The following is a 25,404-nucleotide window of genomic DNA, read 5'->3' on the forward strand; positions in this document are numbered from 1 at the left end:
TTAGGTCTGTTTAAGTCGCTCGAGGCAACGATGGACCTTTTGTGCCGTCGTTAAGACCTCGCTTTGTAAAATTACCGAAATACCCCCAGTTTGTAATTTATCGAAATACCCTGGTGGTGTAAAATGACTGTAATGCCTTTGTAGGGTGAAATGACCGTAATATCCTATAGGGTAAAATGACCGTAATGCCTTTATAGGGTGAAATGACCGTAATACCCCTGTATGGTAAAATGACGATTATGCCCTTATATTCCGTATGATTGATATGCTTATGATTTACATATATGATTGTATTAAGTATGGCTTTGCATGCACGTAATATTCATGACATGACATACTGCATGGGGTTGGGATATTGATATGGAGGAAGTACTGTACTGGTGGCTATGCCACAATTACTGATACTGATGGCTTTGCCACATTTACTGTTTCTGGCAGTTATGCTCCGTTATTATTACTGGCTGCTTTGTTGTGATATTGGTGTACTGGTTGGGTGGGTCGATTTATATCCCCACATGGTGTATTGGTTGGTACGGGTGGTGTGTTAGCTGGATTTTGGTGGGATGCATAATTGCATTACACTGTACTGATACTGCATTGGGCTTAGGCCCACACTGTTACTGTATAGGGCTAAGGTCTAGACTGTACTGATACTAAATAGGGCTCAGGCCAAGACTGTTAGTGAACCGGGCATAGCCCTAGACTATATTATTCACTGTTTGTTGTTATTGGTATTACACACTGAGTTTTTGTAAACTCACCCTTTCTTTTAACTATGTAGGTAATCCCCAGCCTTAGACGATTTGGAGCCGCGAGGGACTCGGAGGTGGCCACACAATTGTAGTTGATCTACAACTTGACTTTATTTATTTTAAATTTCATATTGGGTATTGGATTATGTAATAAGGCCATTTGTAGGATTAAGTTTTTAATTGGGCTTGTGATTTCTTATATTAAACTGCTAGTCTAGGAAAACACTGGGTTTTCAAAATAATTAGGGTTTTCTAAAAAGCAAATAAAAAAAAAACAAGCTTTAAACAACAAAGTTTTCAAAATGCTTCCGTGGTTTAAGTTGAAATAATATGCCAAAGGCAAATAATTTGGCAAGCATTGGTGACGAGTACTTTTGTTAAATTTTAATAAAAGGATTTAAATTTAGTAACGAATTTTTACCGAAAAGATCAAGTCTTCGAAACGCACTTTGATGTGGCACGCTAGATTCGGGCCTAACTTTTTGGCTGGGTTTGGGGTGTTACAACATGCATGTCCCACATGGGTCAAACCCTAAACATCAACCTTAGCTCAAATAAATGGTAGAAATGGCTAGATCGGTTGATAACAACTTCAAAATTGTAAAGAACATTAAAAACGGGGCTAGGATGCATTTACAATCAAGCTTGAAAGTTGAATAAACCCTAGCTATGGTGACCTTAGGAATTTCGGCTATGCATGAGGAAGATGGACATGATTTTTGACTTATTTTCCCTTTTTATTCTTTTATTAACCAATTGACCAAAATGCCCTTCCTACTAAACTTTCAAAATTTTCTTATTCATGCCCATTTTGGTCCAAAAAAATAGAAATTGGTCAAATTACTATTTAAGGACCTCTAATTAATAATCCATAGCTATTTCATGCTTAAAGCTTCTAGAATCACATATTTTGCAACTTTTGCAATTTAGTCCTACATGTCAAATTGGACGCTTTATCAATAAAATTTCTTCATGAAATTTTTAAACAATCATGAAAACATATCAGAGACCTCAACACATTCATAAAATAATAATTTCTACTTTGGGTTTATGGTCTTGAAACTACTATTCTGACTAGGCCCAATATCGAGATGTTACAACTCTCCCCCTCAGGGATTTTCGTCCCCGAAAATCTTACCAGTAAAAAGGTTTGGGTATTGTTTTCTCATGGTTTCCTCGGGTTCCCAGGTAACCTCTTCAGCCCCATGTATTAACCATAATACTTTCACAAGGGCTATCCTTTTATTCCTTAATTATTTAACTTCTCGAGCCAAAATCTTAACTGGCTCTTTGCCATAAGTCATATCTGGTCAAATCTCAACCTCTGTTGGTGAAATCATGTGAAGGCTCTGATCGATATCGGTGCAACAAAAACACATGGAACACATCCTAAATCCTTTCCAGTTCATCTGTCAAAGCCAATTGATATGCTACTGGCCCTATCCTTTCAGTAATCTCATACGGTCCAATAAAATGCAGACTCAACTTACCCTTCCAGCCAAATCTAAGAACTTTCTTCCATGGAGACACTTTCAGGAATACCTTATCTTCAACCTTAAACTCAATCTCTTTTCGTTTCAAATTCGAATAGGATTTCTTTCTATCTGAAGCTACTTTCAAACAATCACGAATTATCTTCACTTTTTCTTCAGTTTCTCTGACTAAATCGACCCCGTAGATTTGATTCTCTCTGAGTTCATAACAATACAATAGAGTTAAACACTTACGATCATACAGTGCCTCATAAGGTTCCATTTTCAAACTCGACTGAAAATTGTTGTTGTAGGTAAATTCTACCACAGGTAGATATTTTTCCCAACTACCCTCAAATTTAAGAATACAACATCGGAGCATATCCTCAAGAATCTGAATTACTCACTCAGACTGACCATCGATTTGCAGATGAAAAGCGGTACTAAAGTTTAACCTTGTACCTAAAGCTTCTTGTAACTTTTTCCAAAATCGCGAAGTAAACCTCGGATCTCCATCTATAATAATCGACAAAGCCACTCCGTGTTGATAAACCGTAATTTATACATATTTCTATCCCATGTTTAGCACATTTTATGGATGATTTTTCCTTAAAATTGGTGAATTCGATGCTCCTAATGCCTTAATTTCATGTTTTATACTTAGGTGAGCATAGGAGAGTGAAAGGAACGAGAAACGGGCCAAAAACGGAGAAAATGGGCCAATGTACGAAATCAACTCGGCTTGGGCTTCCTCACATGGGCAGACCACACGGCTGTGTCAATTTGACAGAATCAAAGCACGACTCACACAGGTAGACCACATGCCCATGCCTATTTAACAGGCTTGACCACGGCCTGAAGTAATCGTACACGGGAGTGTCACACGGACGTGTCCCTGACCGAGCACAATTTTAGTCCAATTCAGAAAAAGGCCAATTTTGAGGGTTCTTTGGCATTCTAAAGCCTATAAATACACCCTAAAGGAGGAGGAAAAAGTGAGGCACGTTGAAGGAGGCAGGGAACTGCTTAAGGACAGCCGATTGATCTATCTCAGAAGCCGGATTGATCCCTAAACCCGAGAAAGTGGAATTTTGGCTTGAGAACTCAATTCGAGTATTCGATGAACTATCGTGCACACTTGAAGAATGTCTGAAGTGTGCTATTTCCTTATTAAGAGACGCGACATATCATTGGTGCAAGACACTAAGTCCAATGGTTCCAAAAGAAAGGGTTACATGGGAATTCTTTCAAGAAGAGTTCCGAAAGAAATATATCAGTGAGCCATTCATCGATTAAAAGCGTAAGGAATTTGTAACACCTCTTACCCGTATCCGATGCTAGGACAGGGTACGAGGCATTACCGAACTTAAGCAGAACCAAACATACAGAACCAGGCCACAAAATTTCATTCAACTAAAACCAATCAATTAAAGTCAATTTGTCCATATTATGGATCTACGAGGCCAAAACATGCATTATTGGAGGGTAGGGACTAAACCGAGGACTCATGAAAATTCTAAGAAAATTTTTTAGGTTAAAACCTCACACGCCCATATGGAGGCAATGCACACGCCCGTGTGCTTGGGGACATGCCCATGTCCCACACCTGTGTGGAATTATTGGATTTATTCTCCAATTCGAACCTACAGGGGTTTTCACACGGCTGAGCACACGCTTGTGTCCTTGGCACTTGTTCCTCACACGGCTTGGGACACACCTGTGTGGTAGCCCGTGTGATTTTAGCGAGCATTTTATTTATGATGTCATTATACAAATTTGAGGCACACAGCAGTTGCCACAAGCCGTGTCCTCCACACGGTTGAGACACACGACTGTGTCTCTACCCGTCTGTTTACTACCATGCATGTTAACCTTTAATTCATGTGGACCATTTGGAGGCTACTCTCTAAGCCATTGGACACCCTTAAAGAATCATACAGTTCCATATGTTCAATGGCAAATCCCATGATATATTTGGACACTTAAACATGCAACATTATAGCATCACTATGACTCATTTTTCATACTAGTCCCTTAGTATTCACACAAATTATCTTTTAGTCATTCCACACCAATTTCATGGTTTACCATATTCCTTATTATCAATCCATTATGAGTGCTAAATCATGCAACCACATACTAGCAAATGAATAGTCATCCATCAAACCAACACATACACATCTTAGTATGCATGTAAAGATAAACTTAGGGATACATCCTAATAATTAATATGGACCAAATCACATGGCCACATACAAAATAATCAATGCCCAAATGAGCCATTATAATTGGCTACTTCAACATGACACATATATACAAAATAGACAAGTTTCCTATACATGCCATGACCAAAATAATTGAACCCCTTTTTCTATACCCAAAATCCTTGAAGATAGTGTGATCTGAGCTCCGAAGTCTCCCGATCCTTCAAGCTAGCTTGACGTATCTAAAGGGAATGGAAAAGAAAGGAGGGAAAGCTATAAAGCTTAGTAAGTACACATACAAATAATCTACATTTTGCAACTATTGAATATCTATGCATAATTGCTTATCCATTATGATACTTTTCATTATGTCATACATATACTTACCTTCCATATTCATATGCAAATGCTTATCCAAATACATATCTTTTCATATACTAAGTCATCATAGGGTTATAGTACATACTTGTGCCATCCTGCACACACATGGCCTACTTAAATTTTACTTTCAGAATTTATATTACGGTACCCGTTGAACAATTGGAATATGATTCGGACACACGGAAGGAATGCACCGAAGTGCCTAAACGTAGCCTTGGCTACCTGAAAGAAAGTGCACTAAAGTGCCTCATATCAAAGAATCACATGCGACTCTCAACGGGGCTACTCAAAGAAATAAGAGAGTCTCCGAGCACAACTCAGGATACCCAGCACTCAGACCCTAGCATGTATCACATATTAAATGAGCTCATAACACACATGAATATCCTAGTGATATGTCACTTGTATCCTCAACTATTCCTAAGGTTCAAATGGGATTTTAGACTTCCAGACCTTTACCGAACGTACTCGCACAATGGTTTCTTTCACATGGCCAACGTCTCATAATCATATAGCAAAGCATCAAAACATGTTATATTGTCAACATAGCCAAATAAGCATATTAAGCATACATATATCAATAAATCATTTAATAACAATAATTAATTTATTTATTTGCATATGTACTTACCTCGGTACAAAATATTAAAAATTGAGCCTGAACCTTGTAAACCTTGTTCTTTCCCTGATCAAGACCCGTATCTCGATTCTCTTGATATATAATACCAAATTTAGCTCGTTTACTACATACATTACTCAAAATGACCCAAAACTCATACTTGGGTAAAATTACTATTTTACCCCTATACTTTCATATATTTGCACTTTAGTCCCTAAGCTCGAATAATACAATGTAAGGGATTTCTTAGTTACCTAAGCCTAGCCGAACATTTTTCATGTTCATAACAGCCTACATTTTTCCTTCATTTCACATTTTCTATCCCTTTTCTACAACTTTTACAAATAGTCCTTAAAGCACTTTTCATGAAATTCTACTTAGTAAAAGTTGTTTACCGTCCTTTAAACTCTCATATCCTTCCATAAATCATCAAAACATAAGCTTCTTATGCATGGGTAAATTTCTAAACATGAAACATAGCATGAAATATGGGTAGAAATAGAGAGAGCAAGTTATCGGGATTTCAAAAATACGAAGAACATTAAAAATAGGGCTTGGGAGCACTTACTATTGAGCTTGGAAAGTATGAAAAACCTAGCTATGGAGAACCCTTTTTCTTGGCAACAACATGGAGAGAATGAGCTGATTTTTGGCTTATTTTTTCATTTTATTTCATTTATAAACCGAATGTCCAAAATGTCCTTAATGCCTTTCCTTCAAATTTTTCCATACAAGCCCATTTTTTTCCAAAAAATTATCTAATTAATAATCCAAAGCAATTTCATACAAATTACTTCTAGAACATAAATTTTGCAACTTATTCAATTTAGTCCCTAATTTCTAATTGGACACCTTATACTTAGAATTTCTTCATGAAACTTTAAGACATGCATATATTCATATTCTAAACCTTATAACAATCATAAAATAAATATTTTAACGTCAAGTTTGTGGTCCTGAAACCACTATTTTGTCTAAGCCCTATTTTGGGATGTTACAGAATTTTTTTATTTGAAACAAGGTCGCATGTCAGTTACTGAGTACGAAAGAGAGTTTGTCCAACTCAGTAAATATGGTCAGGAGTGTGTACCTCCGAGGCTAAAATGTAAAGAAGGTTTGAAGACGGACTTAATGAGGACATTATGGAGTTCATGGGTATTCTCTAGCTGAAGGAATTTGTTGTGCTCATTGATCAGGCTTGTAAAGTTGAGGAACTAACCAAGGGAAAGAGAAAAGTTGAGGCTGCGGCTAGAGATTTAAGGAAGAGGCCGATGAGCAAGTCACTTCCGTCTCAATCTAAGGAATCTAGGGATATGTATTCTCGTTCTCATGTTTCGGTTGGGTATTCGTACAGAAATAGTAAGAAGCAAAATTTGGGTTTTAAAGCTCAGGCTACATCTATGGCTAGTGTGGGTAATGATAGAGCTCCCAGACCTAAGTGCCAACAATATGGTAGAAGTCATTTTGTTAAGTGTAGGGTGAGTGATGGATCTTGTTTCTGATGTGGTTCTCAAGACCACTATATCAAAAACTATTCTGAGATGGTTCAGAAAGAAAAATTTAGGGTACAAGGCTGGGTAGTACAGCTACAAAAGGGAGACCCTCGAGAAATGTCGGTAATGGGGCTAGTAGTAAAAATGTAACAAAGAATGCAACAGTGAGATCTAAAGCTAGAGCTCCGTCTAAAGCCTATGCCATACGAGCGTGTGAGGATGCATCTTCTGCCGACGTGAGTACGGTTACTTTTTCTCTCTATGACACTTCTGTTATTGCCTTAATTGACCCTGATTTTACTAATTCATATGTGTGCATAAATTTGGTATATACCATGAATATGCTTGTTGAATCTATGGAATTTATGATTAAAGTGTCAAACCTGTTAGGCAAGCATGTTTTAGTTGATAAGGTATGTAAGAAATGTCTTTTGATGATTAGAGATCATTGTTTTTTGGCTGACTTTATGTTATTGCCATTTAACAAATTTGATGTTATATTGGGCTTGGATTGGTTGACAATTCATGATGCTATAGTAAATTATAGACAAAATTTATTGAACTGAAATGTGAAAATGGTGAAATTCTCCAGCTTGAATTAGATGAGTCAGATAGGTTACCAATTGTGATTTCTTCGATGTCTGCTCAGAAATTTATTAAAAACAAATGTGAAGCTTATTTGCCTTATATGTTGAATACAAAAGAGTCTGAGTTGAAGATTGAATTAGTGCCTATTGTATGTGAGTATCCGAATGTGTTCCCAGAAGAGCTGCCTAGATTACATCCTATTAGGGAAGTTGAGTTTGGTATTGAATTAGTCCCTGGTACAACACCTATCTTGATTGCTCCATATAGGATGGTCCCGACTGAGTTGAAGGAACTAAAGTCACAGTTGCAAGAATTGACTGATAAGGGTTTTTTGAGACCGAGTTTTTCATCGTGGGGTGCTCCGGTATTGTTTGTGAAAAAGAAAGACGGATCTATGAGGTTATATATAGATTAACGATAGCTCAATAAGTTAACAATTAAGAATATATCCTTTGCCAAGGATTGATGACTTGTTTGACCAGTTGAAAGGAGCGACATGGTTTTCTAAGATAGACTTGAGGTCCAATTACTATCAGTTGATAGTGAAAGACTCAAATGTGCTGAAAACTGCTTTTTGGATGAGGTATGGCCACTATGAATTTCTTGTCATGCCTTTTGGTTTAACAAATGCTCCTGATGTATTTATGGATTTGATGAATCGCATTTTTCGATCGTATTTGGATAAATTTGTTGTTGTTTTTATTGATGACATATTGATTTATTCTTGTGATGAATCCGAGCATGCCAAACACTTGAGAATTATTTTACAAACCTTGAAAGACAAGTAGTTGTATGCTAAGTTTAGTAAAAGCAAGTTTTGGCTTTGAGAAGTTGGATTCTTGGGCCACATTATTTTGGGTGATGGTATTAGAGTTGACCCAAGTAAGATCTCGCTATTGTTGAATGGAAACCACCGAGAATGTAACTGAAGCTATTAGCTTTCTAGCTTCGTCCGTTGTTACAGATGATTTGTTAAAGGATTGTCCATGATTGCTACTCCAGTGATGAGGTTTTTACAGAAAGATGTCAAGTTCGAATCGATAGAAAAAGGCCAGTAGAGTTTTGAGAAATTAAAGGCACTGTTGAGTGAGGCTTCGGTTTTAGTACAAATCGAGTCAGGTAAAGAATTTTTTATTTATAGTGATGCTTCCTTAAATTGTTTGAGATGTGTACTTATGCAAGAGGTTAAAGTTGTAGCTTACGCCTCGAGACAGTTGAAGCCTCACGAGAAGAACTATCTGACACATGACTTAGAGTTGGCGGCCATAATGTTTTCTTTGAAGATTTGACAACATTATTTGTTTGGAGAAGAATGCCATCTCTATACCGATCACAAAAGTCTTAGGTACTTGATGACTCAAAAAAGACTTGAACTTGCGGCAACGAAGATGGTTAGAACTGTTAAAATATTATGAGCTTGTGTTGATTACCATCCGGGTAAGGCGAATGTGGTCACCGACGCTTTGAGTAGAAAGTCATTGTTTGCCTTGAGGGCTATGAATACACGACTGAATTGGTTCGATGATGGTTCGATTCTAGCTGAGTTGAGAGCTAGACCGACTTTTCTCCAAAAGATTTGTGATGCTCAGAAAATTGATAAAGAGTTACAAGCTAAGAGAGTTCAGTGTGAGTACAGCAGCGAACCGAATTTCCAGAATGACTCCGATGGTTGTTTGATATTCCATGGTAGGATTTTTGTTCCGAAGAATGCTGAGTTGATTTGGAATATTTTACATGAGGCACATAAAAGTTGTTTCTCAGTTCACTCGGATAGTACAAAAATGTATAATGACTTGAAGAAAATGTATTGGTGGAATGGTATGAAAAGAGATATCTTAGAATTTGTATCGAAATGCTTAGTTTGTCAGCAAGTAAAGGCTGAACACCAAGTACCTTCAGGTTTACTTTAGCCCATCATGGTTCCTGAGTGTAAATGGGACTGGATTACCATGGATTTTGTGATAGGTTTGCCTTTAACTCCGAGAAAGGGACATTCCATATGGGTTATTATCGATAGACTTACTAAATCAACTCATTTCATTCCAATGCGTACCGACTACTCACTTGATAAGTTAGCTAAATTGTACATTGGTGAAATTGTTAGACTTCATGGAATACCTATATCAATTGTATCGGATAGAGATCCGAGATTCACTTCACTATTTTGGAAAAATTTATAAAAAGCTTTGGGTACGAAGTTGAATTTTAGCACTACTTTTCACTGATGGTCAGTCTGAGCAGGTAATTTAGATCTTAGAAGACATGCTCCGATATTGTGTATTAGAATTCCAAAGTAGTTGGGAAAAATACTTACCGTTGGTGGAGTTTGCCAACAACAATAGTTATCAGTTGAGTTTGAAAATGGTACCTTGTGAGGCATTGTATGGACGTAAGTGCTGAACACCTTTGTATTGGACTGAACTTAGAGAAAATCAGATTCACGGAGTTGATCTAGTCAAAGAAACCAAAGAGAAAGTGAAGGTAATTTGTGAGTTTCTGAAAGCCACTTCGGATAGACAGAAATCTTATGCAAATTCGAAACGAATATAAATTGAGTATCAAGTCAGTGATAAAGTATTTTTGAAAGTGTCTCCATGGAAAAAGGTTTTGAGATTTGGCAAGAAGGGTAAGTTGAGTCCTCGTTTTATAGAGCCATATGAGATCACCGAGAGAATAGGGTCAGTTGCCTATCGATTGGCTTTATCATTAAGGTTGGAAAAGATTCATGATGTATTTCATGTGTCTATGTTGCACTGATATAAATCAGATCCTTCAAATGTGATTTCACCGACAGAAGTTGAGATTCGACCGGATATGACTTATGCTGAGGAACTGGTTAAGATTTTGGCTTGAGAAGTGAAATAGTTAATAAAAAAAGCATTGCCTTGGTGAAGGTGTTATGGCAAAGACATGGGGTTGAAGAGGCTACATGGGAGCTCGACAAATCCATGAGAAAACAGTACCCAAACCATTTTACCACTAAGATTTTTGGGGTCGAAAATCCCTAAAGGAAGGAGAGTTGCAACATCTTGAATTAAGGTCTTGTCAGAACAGAAATAGAAATAATTATTTTATGATTAGTTGATGATCCATGATATGATTGCATGCTTATGTGGAATTTTCTTAAAGAAATTCTATGCCTAAGGTGTTCAATTTGACTTTAGGGACTAAATTGAATAAGTTGTAAAACTTGTGTTCAAGAAACTTCAAGTATGAAATCGCATTGGATTATTAATTAGAGGCCCTTAAAAGTTTTGAAGCCCTTTCAAAACAAAATTCCTATCGTAAAGATTTTTTTATCTGAAATCGCATAAGGTGCATAAACATTAATCAATGAGACTACAAATTCAAAATAGAAATAATTATTTTATGATTAGTTGATGATTCATAATATGATTGCATGCTTGTGTGAAATTTTCTTGAAGAAATTCTATGCCTAAGGTGTTCAATTTGACTTTAAAGACTGAATTGAATAAGTTGTAAAACTTGTGTTCAAGAAACTTCAAGTATGAAATTGCATTGGATTATTAATTAGAGGTCCTTAAATAGAAATTTGACAAAGTTCTAAAGTTTTGGATAAAAATGGGCATGAATAGGAAAAATTGGAAAGAAAGACCTTAAGGGCATTTTTTGTCATTTGGTTAATAAAAGAATAAAAAGGGAAAAATCAAGCAAAAATGATGTCCATCTTCTCTAAAGGTGCCAAAATTTTGGGGAGTCTCCAAAGCTAAGGTTTTCAACATTCCAAGATTGATTGTAAGTACTCCCAAGCCCCATTTTTAATGTTCTTTACAATTTTGAAGTTGTCACCAACCGATCTAGCTATTTCTACCATTATTTTGAGCTAGGGTTCATGTTCAAAAACTTACCCATCTGTGACATGCATGTATTTTGATGTTTAATGGAGGAATATGAAAGTTTGATGTGTGATAAACATCTTTTACTAAGTGATTTTTAGTGAAAACACCTAAAAAGGACTTTTTTGAAAAATGTGTAAAAATGAGTAGTAAAAATGTGAAATAAAGAAAAATGTGGGCTAATGTGAGCATGGTGTAAGTTTGGCTAGGCTTGAGTAACCAAGAAAATGCATGTATTTCATTCTATGAGCCTAGGGACTAAAGTGTAAATAAGTGAAAAATTAGGGGTAAAAAGGTAATTTTACCAAAGTATATGTTATGGGTCGATGTGAGCTATGTATGTATTGAACAAGTTAAATATGGTATTATAGATAAAAAAAATGGTTCGGGTCTTGATCCGGGGAAAAACAAAGTTTACAAGGATTAAGCTCATTTCTATCATTTTGTACTGAGGTAAGTTCATTTGCAAATAATGCAACATGTACCATACTTTAAAATCATTTAATATTGCATGTATGGTAAGTACATACATATTTGATGTGATGTAGTATCATCTATATATTGCCTAAATGTTTTCATGAATTATACTTTGATTCTTGCATGAATATGTGATTGGTGCTATGAGTATTGAAAATGACATTATGAGCAAGTCCTAAAGAAATGTGTTATCAAAGAATCCCGTTTGAACCTTAGCAATAGTTTAGGATATAAGTGACATGTCACTAAGAATTATGTTATCTGAACTTATTAAGTTGTGGTTTGAGTTCATGATATATGTGGCATCTGAACTTATTGAGTTGTGATCTGAGTTCATGATGTATGTCACATATGTTTTGGCATTCTGGGTACTGGTCTTGTATGTCCTACTGGTGGCGGGGTAGTCCGGCATGTATTGCAGATACCTGATAGCTTGTGTGAATAGCCGTGTAGCTACACCTTGACCGATAGCTTGTGCGAGCAAACTCGTCAGTAGCTCGAAAGCGAGCGACATGTGATATGTGATATAAGGTATGATAAACCATAATTTATACATATTTTACCCCATGTTTAATGCATTTTATGGATGATTTTCCATTAGAATTGGTGAATTCGATGCTCCTAATGCTTTAATTTCATGTTTTGTACGTAGGAGAGCATAGGAGAGCGAAAGGAATGAGAAACGGGCAAAAAACGGAGAAAATGGGCCAAAGTACGAAATCAACAAGGCCCGGACCTCCTCACACGGGAAGACCACACGGCCGTGTCAATTTGGCAGGCTCAAGCACGGCCTGAAGTAATTGCACACGGCCATGTCCCTACCAAGCCCAAGTGGAGTTCAATTTGGAAAAGGCTAATTTTTAGGGCTCTTAGGCATTCCAAAGCCTATAAATACACCCTAGAGGAGGAAGGAAAGACACACAGAGAGGAGGGAGTAAGGAATTACTCCAAGGAAGCCGATTGATCCATCTCAGAAGCCAGATTCATCATCAAGACTGAATATCTCTCCTCAATTTCCCTTCAGGAGTTTTGGGTTTTCTTTATGTTTTTTATTCTTTATCATTCTGAGATGTTTTCTTATTCTTATTTAGTTATGAACTAATCCCTTAAATACCAAAGGGGAATGAAGCCTAAGACGAATCTTGTTATTATTTTTTGAATCGTATGATAAATATTTAACTTGTTCTTAATTATGTATTCTTAATTCTTGTTTTGATATCCCAAGATACTGATTCAAGATAAGCTCTTATTCAGAGGAGGAATAGACCCTGTGTAAGAGTACATTTGTCATAATTAAGCGGAGTTGATTGCGCGCCTAGACATAGGGTGACAAGATTTTGCCGAATTAGGGTGAAACCTAATAAGAGGATCCATAGATAGAGTTAATGCAACCCTAGAGTGTTAATTAGAGAAAAGTCTCGATTCTTCAATCTAGGGATTAGACGTTATTATTCTTGAATAGGGATAATAACATAACTTAGGGATCTCTACGGAACAAGTTGAATGAATAAATCGTCCTATTCAGAGCCAGAATAACAAGTAAAGTCTAGGTGGATTTTCCTTAGGTATTGTCTTAAGTCAATCGATTTTCCTCAAAAACAATTCCCCAATTCTTTTCTTTGTGAGTTCTTAGTTTAGATAGTTAGTTAGTTAAAACAGAAACCTCTCTATTCTTAGGCCAGATAATAAAAAGATAGTCATTACTAGTACTTTTAGTTCATTTGGGTTCGACAATCCGGTCTTGCTAAAACTATACTACTATTCGATACGTACACTTGCCTACATCACGATAATAGTTAGTTCAAGAATGAGTAATTATAAATATTTAAAACCTATCATGAAATCAACGCGATCAAGTTTTGGCGCCGTTGCCGAGGACTAAGATATTAGGAACGCTTAATTTTTATTACTTTAGCCATTTATTTTTCTTGCAATTTAATTTAATTTTATTATTATTATTATTATTTATTAATTTAATTTTTCCTCTCTTGGCAGGTTTTTATAGTTTATGACTAGAAAAAACCCGTCAGGACCATTACTTTTTGACGAAGAAATCGATCGTACAGCTCGCAGAAATCAAAGTGAAATAAGGCGAAGCTTACGATAAATAGAGAACGAGCAAGATGACGATACTCAACCCCCAACTGAAGAGATGGCTGAAAACCAAGACAACCAGCTACCTCCTGCAATTGTGGCTAATCAAAACCCTGCTCCATGCACTATGTATGATTATGTTAAACCTTCTTTAACAGAAATTGAATCGAGCATACTTAGACCGGCTATAGCTACAAATACTTCTGAATTAAAACCTAACACTATTCAAATGATACAACAATTTGTTTAGTTTGATGGTTTGCAGGATGAGGATCCTGACGCTCATTTAGCCAACTTCTTGGAACTATGCGATACATTTAAAATTAATGGTGTTTCTGATGATGCCATTCGTCTTCGGCTATTCCCTTTTTCATTGAGGAATAAAGCTAAACAGTGGTTGAACTCGTTACCACTAGAGTCAATTACTAATTGGAAACAAATGACCAAAAAAATTTTACTAAAATATTTTTCGCCAGCTAAAACGGCTAAATTACGTAATGATATCTCTTCTTTTGTGCAGATGGATTTAGAAACACTCTACGATGCATGGGAGAGATACAAATATCTTTTGAGAAGGTGCCCTCATCATAGGTTACCGCTTTGGCTCCAAGTTCAAACATTCCACAATGGTCTGAATCCTTCGACTTGGCAAATGGTTAGTGCAGCTACTGGCAGAACCATAAACAATAAAACACCTGAAGATGCCTATGAGTTTATAGAAGAGATGTCACTGGATAACTATCAGTGGCAAGTCATGAGGACAAAGCCAACGAAAATAGCCGGCGTGTATAACGTCAATTCAGTCACCATGCTCTCTAATCAGGTAGAACTCTTAAATAAAAAGATTGATGGTTTTCTTAGGTAGAACTCTTAAATAAAAAGATTGATGCTCTCTAATCAGGTTCACCATGCTCTCTAAGCAAGTGGAGGTGGAACAAGCCATTCAGAATACCAACCTTATGGCCACAACATAGATAACGAGCAATTAAATTACATGGGTAATAATCCTCGACCTCAAAACAATCATATAGTAACACTTACAGTGCAGGTTGGAGGAACCATCCCAATTTCTCATACGGCAGTCAAAGAAATCAAAGACCACAAAATCCTCCAGGCTACCAACAACCACCCTACCAACAGGAAAAGAAGCCAAACCTTGAAGAGATGCTCTCAAAGTTTATATCGGTGTCAGAAACTTGTTTTCAAAACACCGAGATAGCACTTAAAAATCAACAAGCGTCGATCCAAGGGCTCGAAACTCAGATAGGCCATCTTTCCAAATTAATCTTCGAACGACCATAAGGTAGTTTGCCAAGTAATATTGAACCTAGCCCAAGTGAACAGCTTAACACGATTAATGATCAAGATGAAGAAGGATTTGTTGAGCCTGAACCAGAACCAAGGCAAGAAACTATGGTAAGCAAAGGTCAAGGTGAGCTAAATCAAAATACAAACAAATCAGTGGATGTCGAATATAAACCTCATGTACCATACTCTAACGCGACAAGGAAAGACCACTCAGATGAACAATTTGGTAAATTCCTTAAACTTTTAAAACAATTACATATTAACTTACTGTTTATTGAAGCCCTATTGCAGATGCCGAACGCAATGAAATTTTTAAAAGAGCTTTTAGCAAATAAGCAGAAGTTAGTCAAGGCGTCGCACGTGGAGCTAAACGCAGTGTGCTCGGCTATTCTGAAAAATAAGCTACCGAACAAACTAAAAGATCCAGGGAGTTTTACGATTCCTTGCTTAATTGGTAGTTTATATGTTAATAATGCATTAGCTGATTTAGGGGCTAGTATCAACGTCATGCCTTATAAAATGTTTAAGCAACTAGGTCTCAGGAAACCCAAACAGACTAGGATGAGCATTCAACTAGCAGATAAAACTATAAGATTTCCTAAGGGTATTATTGAAGATGTGCTAGTAAAAATCGATAAATTTATATTTCCCGTTGACTTCATTGTTTTAGATATAGAGGAGGATAGCAACACTCTTTTAATTCTAGGAAGGCCCTTTTTAGCAATTGCTAAAACAATTATTGATGTTGGCATAGGTGAGCTCACGCTTCGCGTGGGAGACGAAACACTTACCCTTGAAGCTCGCAATTCTGAAAGCACATTGGAAATTGAAGGTGATTGTCTAAACCATTCTATTAAAACTAACCACATGATACAACCCACTTTGCAGGAAATAAGTCTGAAGGAAGTACATGAGCCACTCTCAAACAATAGTAAAGGATCTATTCATGAAGAATGAAGGCTACAAATAGAGGAGCTAGATGAATGGTAAACACATAAACCGATAACACACGATAAACCAAAACTATGCTAGAACGAGCTTGATACCTCTCCTAATCAACTTAAATTTGGAGATAAAGTGTTGTTAGATGCCGCAGATCCCCACATTGTCACTACCACACCGAATGAAGAAATTCCTCTTACGGTACTCAGCATTTTTTCATTTGGTACGGTGGAGGTAAGTCATCCCAAGTTCGACACTTTTAAGGTAAACAACACCCATTTAAAACCTTATTTTAAGATTGATAGCAGGAATGAGGAGTATAAACTCCTCGAACCAACATGATCATTCAACAGAGAAGTGAGTCAAGCTTAGACTATAAATAAGCACTTCACGGGAGGCAACCTGAGCACTAACTATATTAAATTCTTTAAAAAATTAGTCTTCAACACCTAACTTACTAACGGAGCTTTTGAATACAGGTTTTCCAGAGACACAGCCAAGCACACGGGCATGTTTATGGCCGTGTGAAAATAGGGCAAGAAATTCCCCAAACACAGGCTACGATAAAATGCCACGGCCGTGCGACATGGCCGTTGTCGAGCTTACCAAAACAACACAGGCGAGTGACACGCCCGTGTGGAATACTCGTGGTTGAAATTGAGAAACTAGCACGGTCGTGCGACACACCCGTGCCTAACACCAGTGGTCAAACCTGTTTGATTGACACGGGCATGGGGCTTTCATACACAGGCGAGGGAGAAATGAACAACACCAAGCACGACCGTGCGACATGACTGTGTGCACCCACACGCCCAAAGAACACGGGCATGTACAAAATGTCATACATGCCCAAATTCAAAATTTGCGAATTGTACGGGCAAAAATTGGGGAACACGGGTGTGTTCCCTGGCCGTGTGGCCCAAAATCTATAAATACCTTACACTATTCACTTTCTTCCCCATTCAAAAACCCTAACCCTAGCCGCTGCAACTCCACACGGCCTCCCTGCCACGCGCGTACGCTGCTTCCCACTTCATTTTTGATGCTCAATCTCTTTTCCTTAGCGTTTGTTTACTCCTTTCACTTCTATTTTACTTAATTCTAATGCTTATTATCAACATAATCTTCATATCTTTTGAACTATTTTTCATTTTTCTATCATTTAATTTGCATTCTTAGGTTAGTTATCATACATTTCGTGTTAAATCAAGTTATTAGGAACACCTCATACCTATGACATTACTATGCTTATTCTCATGCTATTACAATGCCATTTTGGCTCACACGATTACAGGGAGGCAAGAGGGCACTGGCGTAATCAACACTCATGACGCCTACTTTTTATGGTGCATGTCGCACAAACACGTTATCGGCCTCACCTATTTTATCGCCCTCGTGATTCAGCACCAGACGAAGCGACATTAGAAGGGGGTCATATCCATTGGCCCCTACGTGACTCGGCTAGCGCGACACTTTGTGCTCCTCAACACTGCAGTCCCTCACCCTCATCGGCCAAATGTCTCCACAAGGCATCTCGAGCATGCTTAGCATGAGGATGATCGAGAGGCGCCGAGGAACCTACCCTCCCCAGTATCGTCTCGCCCAATCCACTGAGGAGGAGGCCTACGAGGACATTCTTGATGATGTCCCTCTACAACACGAGGACCACCGACTCAGCCACCACCACCCTCTCGTCCAGTTCATGCGACGGCTTCATATGCTGACATCTCTAAGCGCCTCACTCGATTCGAGCAACAGTGTTTTCAATGTTTTGACAACATTGATGCTACTCTATAGCAGATTTGTTAGCACCTCCACATCTCATCGCCAGTCCCACCTTGCGAACCATCCAACGATGAAGATGTTTAAAAACATTTATTTATTATTTTATGTTTTAAATTGAAATTACTTTTCTTTTTTATTTTTATTTTTAGTAGATTTTAGAATTTTATTTTTAATTATTAATTTTGGTTATTTCTTTATGAGTAATTATTCTTCCTAATATCTCCTAAAAAGTTCCTGATTTTATCACAGTTATATAGAGCTCTTAAGCTCATCATCGCATAGGAACTAAAAACTCCATCGAGAAATTTTCTACACGACTACCATGTCCATGACCATAACTACCACTAGATATAATATTCTTTTGGAGCAGGACTTATGGCCTAATGAACCTCTATGACCGCCGGAGTATCTTCCTCCACCCTCGAACCAATTACTCTCCAAAACTCCATTTCGAGGAATTCATCATACAGGAAGTTTCACTTCTCTCCATATCTTATTCTTATACTCAAATATCTATCTTACATTGAGGGCAATGTACATCTCAAGTGTGGGGGGTATTTATTTCATTATCAGAAAAATCCCTAAATGATTGCCTTGTTCTCTTGAAAAGCTTTCATATCATATTTAGGATAAATCCTAATTGATTTATGATTTTGATTGATATATCTTGAATTAAAACATAGACAATTATGCATTGATTGTTTAAACTTTGAGGCATTAGAGAATCAAGCATGATGAGTTGATTTTTAAGAATTTAAAATCTTAGGTTGTTTCCCCAAAGTTTAGGTATTATTTTGAGTTGGAATTCACAAGTTTTTAAACATCAAAAAGCCATAATTTTTGTGAGATTTTTGAGCCTTTTGAGCATCTATTAATTCTTTCATGCTCACTTTTATTATTGCTTTGAGTGCGTCAGTATTGAACTGTTATTCTAGAACTTGCTTGATTATGCATGTCGAGACCACACCATTTGATTTGATATGTCAAAATAATTAAGGTACTTAGGATTAACCCACTCATGCCATGAAAAGCCTACCTCCACAATTAATCCCTAGTAAACCCTCTTGAGCCTAACAAGCCATTTCTTGTATTACCCTTAATATTAACCCTTAACCCATTATTATAGAAATCCCCTAAATTAATCCCTATTTTTGTTGAGATTTGAGTTGAATGGATTGCTTAGCTATGTTTTGTTCTTAATATTTAGTATATGTTATTTAATAACTTGTTCTTAAAAAAAAACTAAAAAACTATGTATACATCTTAGTAATTCCATATTCAGAGAAGAAGCTCTGTTGTACGCAAGTGAAGATTAACTCTTTTTCTAGTTAGGCAATTTTTCAATTCAATCTCGATTCTAACCTTTTCTTTCAGTTTGTGACCACACCCCTTAACCAAGCATCATTACAACCCTCTAAAGACCTTTTGATTGATATATCATCTTAGATTATAGTGGTGGAGATTTGATTTTTATGCAAGCCTATGGTAATGACTTTCCATTATTGACTATTGAGTGCTTCATTTATTGTCCTTAAACACCTCGAGTGATTTCAGTGAATCGTTAGTGAAGATGTAAAACGTTGTGATATTCTGAATCAAAGGTAATTACTTAGACGAAGGGAGGCACCTATGTTTACATGACTAAATATTCAACTTGGAATGTTTGAAACTTTTATGTTCTTTTAGTTGAATTCTCAATGTATGATTACCTATGGATTATTTTGAGATATTATCGATAGAAATTATAAGTTGAGAAGAATTTATGTTGATTATGAATTGAGAATTTTGCTTGAGGATAAGCAAATGCTTAAGTGTGGGGGTATTTGATAAACCGTAATTTATACATATTTTTACCCCATGTTTAATGCATTTTATGGATGATTTCCCATTGGAATTGATGAATTCGATGCTCCTAATACTTTAATTTCATGTTTTATATGTAAGAGAGCATAGGAGAGTGAAAGGAATGAGAAATGAGCCAAAAATGGAGAAAATGGGCCAAAGTACGAAATCATCACGGCCTGGACCTTCTCATATGGGAAGACCACACGGCCGTGTCAATTTGGCAGGCTCGAGCACGGCCTGAAGTAATCATACAATACTATGTCCCTACCGAGCCCAAGTTGAGTCCATTTGGGAAAAGGATAATTTTGAGGGCTCTTAGGCATTCCAAACCCTATAAATACACCCTAGAGGAGGAAGGAAAGACACACAGAGAGGAGGGAGTAAGGAATTACTCCAAGGAAGTCGATTGATCCATCTTAGAAGCTAGATTCATCATCAAGACTGAAGATCTCTCCTCAATTTCCCTTCAGGAGTTTTGGGTTTTCTTTGTGTTTTGTATTCTTTATCATTCTGAGAAGTTTTCTTATTTAGTTATGAACTAAATACCCTAAATACCTAAGGGGAATGAAACCTAAGACGAATCTTGCTATTATTTTCTGAATCGTATGATAAATATTTAACTTGTTCTTAATTATGTGTTCTTAATTCTTATTTTTATATCCCAGGATACTGATTCAAGATAAGCTCTTATTCATAGGAGGAACAGACCCTGTGTATGAGTACATTTGTCATAATTAAGTGGAGTTGATTGCGCACCTATACATAGGGTGACAAGATTTTGCCGGATTAGGGTTAAACCTAATAAGGGTATCCATAGATTGAGTTAATGCAACCCTAGAGTGTTAATTAGAGAAAAGTCTCAGTTATTCAATCTAGGGATTAGACGTTATTAGTCTTGAATAGAGATAATAACATAACTTAGGGATCTCTACGAAACAAGTTGAATGAATAAATCGTCCGATTCGGAGCCAGAATAACAAGTAAAGTCCAAGTGGATTTTTCCTTAGGTATTGTCTTAAGTCAATCGATTTTCCTCAAAAGCAATTCTCCAATTCTTTTCTTTCTGAGTTCTTAGTTTAGGTAATTAGTTAGTTAAAACAGAAACCTCTCTATTCTTAGGCTAGATAATAAAAAAACAGTCATTACTAGTACTTTTAGTTCCTTTGGGTTTGAAAATCCGGTCTTGCTAAAACTGTAACACCCCAAACCCAGCCCAGACGTTATGGCCGAATTTGACGTGCCACATTGGAGTTGAAAACCCACGTTCCGTTTTAGTGTTTTAAAAACCATATATTTTGTTGAGTTAACAAGGTGTATGGAAGCTGGGCACCAGGTAGGTATCCGAGATAGAGAAGGTGAGCCATGAAGGCTGCTTAAGTACCAAGCTCTTTGGTTGGATCCAATCCTAGACATGCTCACAACCATAGCCACACTTTGTTATATCGAGTTTAAATTTGTTTAAGTGTACGACTTTGATAAATCGATTAATCGTGGTGTTGAACTCTTTTGAAAACAAGTATCGTTTTGAAAACACGTCCTAAGTCTAGCCCATTTGAATAATTATCAACCAGGTTTGAAGTTATTAAAATTAAAATAATCCCGAAAAGAAATAAAAGGAAAGTTAAAATGGCCTTATTACAACCCAAAAATAAATAATAATTAAAGGGAATCTAATGAAAACCAACGCTTATTTAAAAGTCCAAAGACAATCACCGTGGCTACTCTGAATCCCCTCCGGCCCAAGTCCCCACATTAAGGCTCATCTGTAAGGTTAAGGAAAGGGGGTGAGTTTGGAAACTCAGTGTGCAACAAGCCCCTTTTCAGAGCCCAAAACAATAACAGCCTGTTGGGTCTAAGCCCAAAACCAATCTCAAACATGTACTGGGCCATAGCCTTTTTCATATTTCATAATTCATAACACTGGGCCGAAGCTTTTCATATTTCATATTCTTGGGCGAAGCCTTTTATCAGAAGCAGTGACGGCCCAAAGGCCCATTTTTATGTCACATGTAATGTCAATGAAAGAATACAACCCATTTGGGGAGGCTACTCAACCCACCATCCGCTACTCTTCACCCGTACCAACCAACACACCATGTGGGGATTAACTCGACCCACCCCGCCATAACTCTCCACTGGTAGCATAGCTGCTTTATCATATAACTGGAGGCCTAGCCTCTTTTAATAACTGGGGCAAAGCCCTTTTTTAATAACTGGGGCATAAGCCCTTTAATAACTGGGGCATAAGCCCTTTTAATAACTGGGGCATAAGCTCTTTTGCACTTCCTCCATCTATATAAAAACCCAACCCAATGCATTTATGAACACCTCGTGTGCATATCATACATATCATGTGCATATCATACATATCATGTTTATCAAAATCCCATGCATTAAGTTCATATATAAACCCTAGGGGTATAATGGTCATTTTTACCTAGGGGCAAAACGGTCATTTTCATATTATAAGGGTAATCTTGTAATTTTACCAAAAATTAGGGTTTCCATGTTCATTAACGGTTATAAACAATTCATGGGTGCAAACAGTGATTCTGGCCCATTTTTAGCGAAATCGAGTTATTGGGCCAAAAACCCCTAATGGGCCCTACTTAGCCGATTCTATCATCTAGGCCCATTTAGCCTTTATCCATAACAAGATAATAGCTTTTAACATGCAATTTAATGATTTCCATTTCTACCAAATTTACCCAAATAGGCGAAAGCCTATTGGGCCCTAATTCAGCCCCTCGAGGCCCAACTTATCGTGAACGCCAAAAACACGCCCTTACCATTTCCATTATTCCCGATCATCATCTCATCGATTCTAACTAACTAGTGAGCGTTCACTTGCTCACAAGTCCTCGAAATGCCAGAATTTCGGCATTTCGGCTTTTTGGCATTTATCGCTTTAAGCTACGAAAAGGGTTCGTTACACACCTGTTTGGTGATATTCCTCGACGAGATCTCCTACACGATTTCTCCTATAATCCATCGTTAATAATCAGATTCCCATAATTGAACCAAACCTCAAATCATCAAATACTAATACTTACACATTCGGCCACCATCCATAATGGCCTTAGGAATCTTACCTTTGTCGCGATTGATGACTAGGTCTAGCCACTCTGGTGATCCAAGCTACTCCAAGTCGACACTACACCTTGCTACTCCTTCAATAAATAAACCAAAAATATTAAAAGAAGACCCCATAAGGCCTACACCCACATTCGGCCACCTCCCTAAACTAGAGGGGTTTGACTTTTGGCCATAGTTACACTAGGAATTGTTTAGAGTTTGAACACTTACCACGTCTTCCTCCTCTTGAATCCGGATGCCTAAAAGGTAAAGGAATTGGCGCCAACTATTGAAAAGGAAAGAAAAGGTTGCTGGTCACAAAGAATCGGCACCCACCTATCTTCACCGATTTGACTTTTTGCGGTAGTAGTAGAGATTAAAGAAAGAAATAATAAATGAGTAGAGGAAAGTAATAGGCTGAATTTTGAAAAGAAAAGGGAGAAAAGATGAGAGGAAGGATGGTAGATTGGCTAGGGAAGAAAAGAAGAAAAACTAAAACAAAGCGTAAAACAGCACACTAAGACCCTAAGGCCAAAATTACTAACCTAATACCCTTCTGAATTCCCTCTCTAACCCCTTCCAAACGGCTAAGCTCTATCCTTCTCTCAAATCCATAAAATATCTCCCCTTATCCCTCCTTAATCCATGCGTTTGACTTGATCCAACTCTCCTCTTCTGTAATCCACTTAGGTTCCAACACTTACCCTTCCCGCACATAAAATAAATACTCTTATTTGCCAACACAGGAATCGATCCTAGGTCTTCCCTTATGCTCCACACGCCACCTTTTTAGGAGCTTAGTGGTGTCACCCTTGCCACTCTAGCAAAGCTCTTTTTGTGATACACTTTACCCACAACTTAATATAAGGGCACCTAGCCAGAACCCCTAACTTCTAAGCCCAAAATTAAAAAATTCAACCGGGTTTTGGCTAACTCATAAGCCTTCCATAAGCCCATTTACACACCCAAATTATGAATTCCATAATCACATACCAAATTTTAGAAAATTACTTAAAATATCAGGAATCGCGAAAAACCCGAAAATCAGGATGTTACAAAAACTGTACTACTATTCGATACGTACACTTGCCTACATCGCGATAATAGTTAGTTCAAGAATGAGTAATTATAAATATTTAAAACCTATCACGAAATCAACGCGATCAAGGTAGCATTGGCTTCATATGAGGCATTTAAGTGCGAGATTCCGATGTATCCGATGGTATTCCAAGTGTTCAATGGGTAGTTCTAAGAGAAGTTCATAGGGTAGCCTTGATGAATACGTCAAAGACGAGAAAGTAAGCTATTATGTGCAGTTGAGCACAGGTATGTACATTGAACTCATGAGAATGACACGAGTTATGATAAACTTGTGGTAAGAACAAGAATATATATATGAAGAATAAGTTTAAGAGATTTGACAAAATGCAAGATTATGTTCATTATGTTAAATGTATGATTAATGCTTGTTTAAGTTTCATATAATTTGCATGTGAACTTACTAAGCTTTAATGCTTACCCCCTTTCCTTTCCATCTTTTCTAGTGTAACCAAGTTAGCTCGGGAATCAGAGGACATCGTAGTTTTCGATCACATTATCAATTGGAAGATTGGGTGCAGTTAGATTCAACATTTTGAATAATGCATGTATAGGGACTTGGTCTTTTTTTATGTGTCATATTGATTACCCAAATGTGTTGCTCATGATGATGTTATGATTCATTTTCTATATAGCCATGAGAAGTGGTCCATATTGATTATTTGGGTTGTAACCCTAATCAATTGTGCATGCATGCAAATGTGTTTATGCTTGATGTGGTTATATGCTAAGGGTATGTGTTTGATGAGACTTGTGATAATGAGAGTGATGTATGACATGTATGTTTAATGGATGAAATATGATTAGTGAGTATGATAATAAATGTGGTAAAATGATGAATAGATATGAAATTGGTGTGGAATGCCATATGGAAGCCTAATGGTTTAAGTATGTGATATATTGACATTACCAAGTAATAAATTAACTATACATGTGAATGGTTGAGTAATAAAAGGGTGTCATGTTGCATGCCATGATGATAGTGTAAGTAGGTAAGTGTTCAAGGGTGGCAAATTGCTTGGAAAATAGCCTCAAATTTGTCCACACGGGTAGACACATGAGCATGTGTCTAGGCTGGGTTTGACACACGGTCTGCCCGATGGGTGTGTGTTCCAGCCGTATGTCCCATGCATGTAATTAATGCAACAGAATGCTCAATAGTAAACACATGGGCAGAGACACAGTCGTGTGTCTTAGCCGTGTGGAGGACACAGCCTTAGGGCATGGGCATGTACCGAGGTTGTGTGAAGTCTGCACTTAATTTTGAGAATTTAATTAGCCACATGGCATAAGCACACAAGCTTATGCTATGGCCGTGTGACCTTATTTTGCTGATGACATCATAGTCAGAGAGTTACACAGGCTGAGGACACGGGCGTGTCCGAAGCCACACGGGAGTGTGTGACCACACGGC

The 25,404-nt window shown here is 37.3% G+C and overlaps 1 non-coding gene across 1 annotated transcript; it reads right to left on the reverse strand.

Annotated features, from left to right (window-relative positions):
* Window positions 1–14,424: 14,424 nt before the first annotated feature.
* On the reverse strand, window positions 14,425–14,531 carry LOC128287768 (small nucleolar RNA R71). Its single transcript, XR_008278470.1, has one exon. It is a non-coding gene; the product is annotated as a small nucleolar RNA R71 (small nucleolar RNA).
* Window positions 14,532–25,404: the final 10,873 nt, after the last annotated feature.

The sequence above is a fragment of the Gossypium arboreum genome, unplaced genomic scaffold (genome assembly GCF_025698485.1).
Source record: "Gossypium arboreum isolate Shixiya-1 unplaced genomic scaffold, ASM2569848v2 Contig00159_ERROPOS13710758+, whole genome shotgun sequence".
Taxonomy (NCBI): Eukaryota; Viridiplantae; Streptophyta; class Magnoliopsida; order Malvales; family Malvaceae; genus Gossypium; species Gossypium arboreum.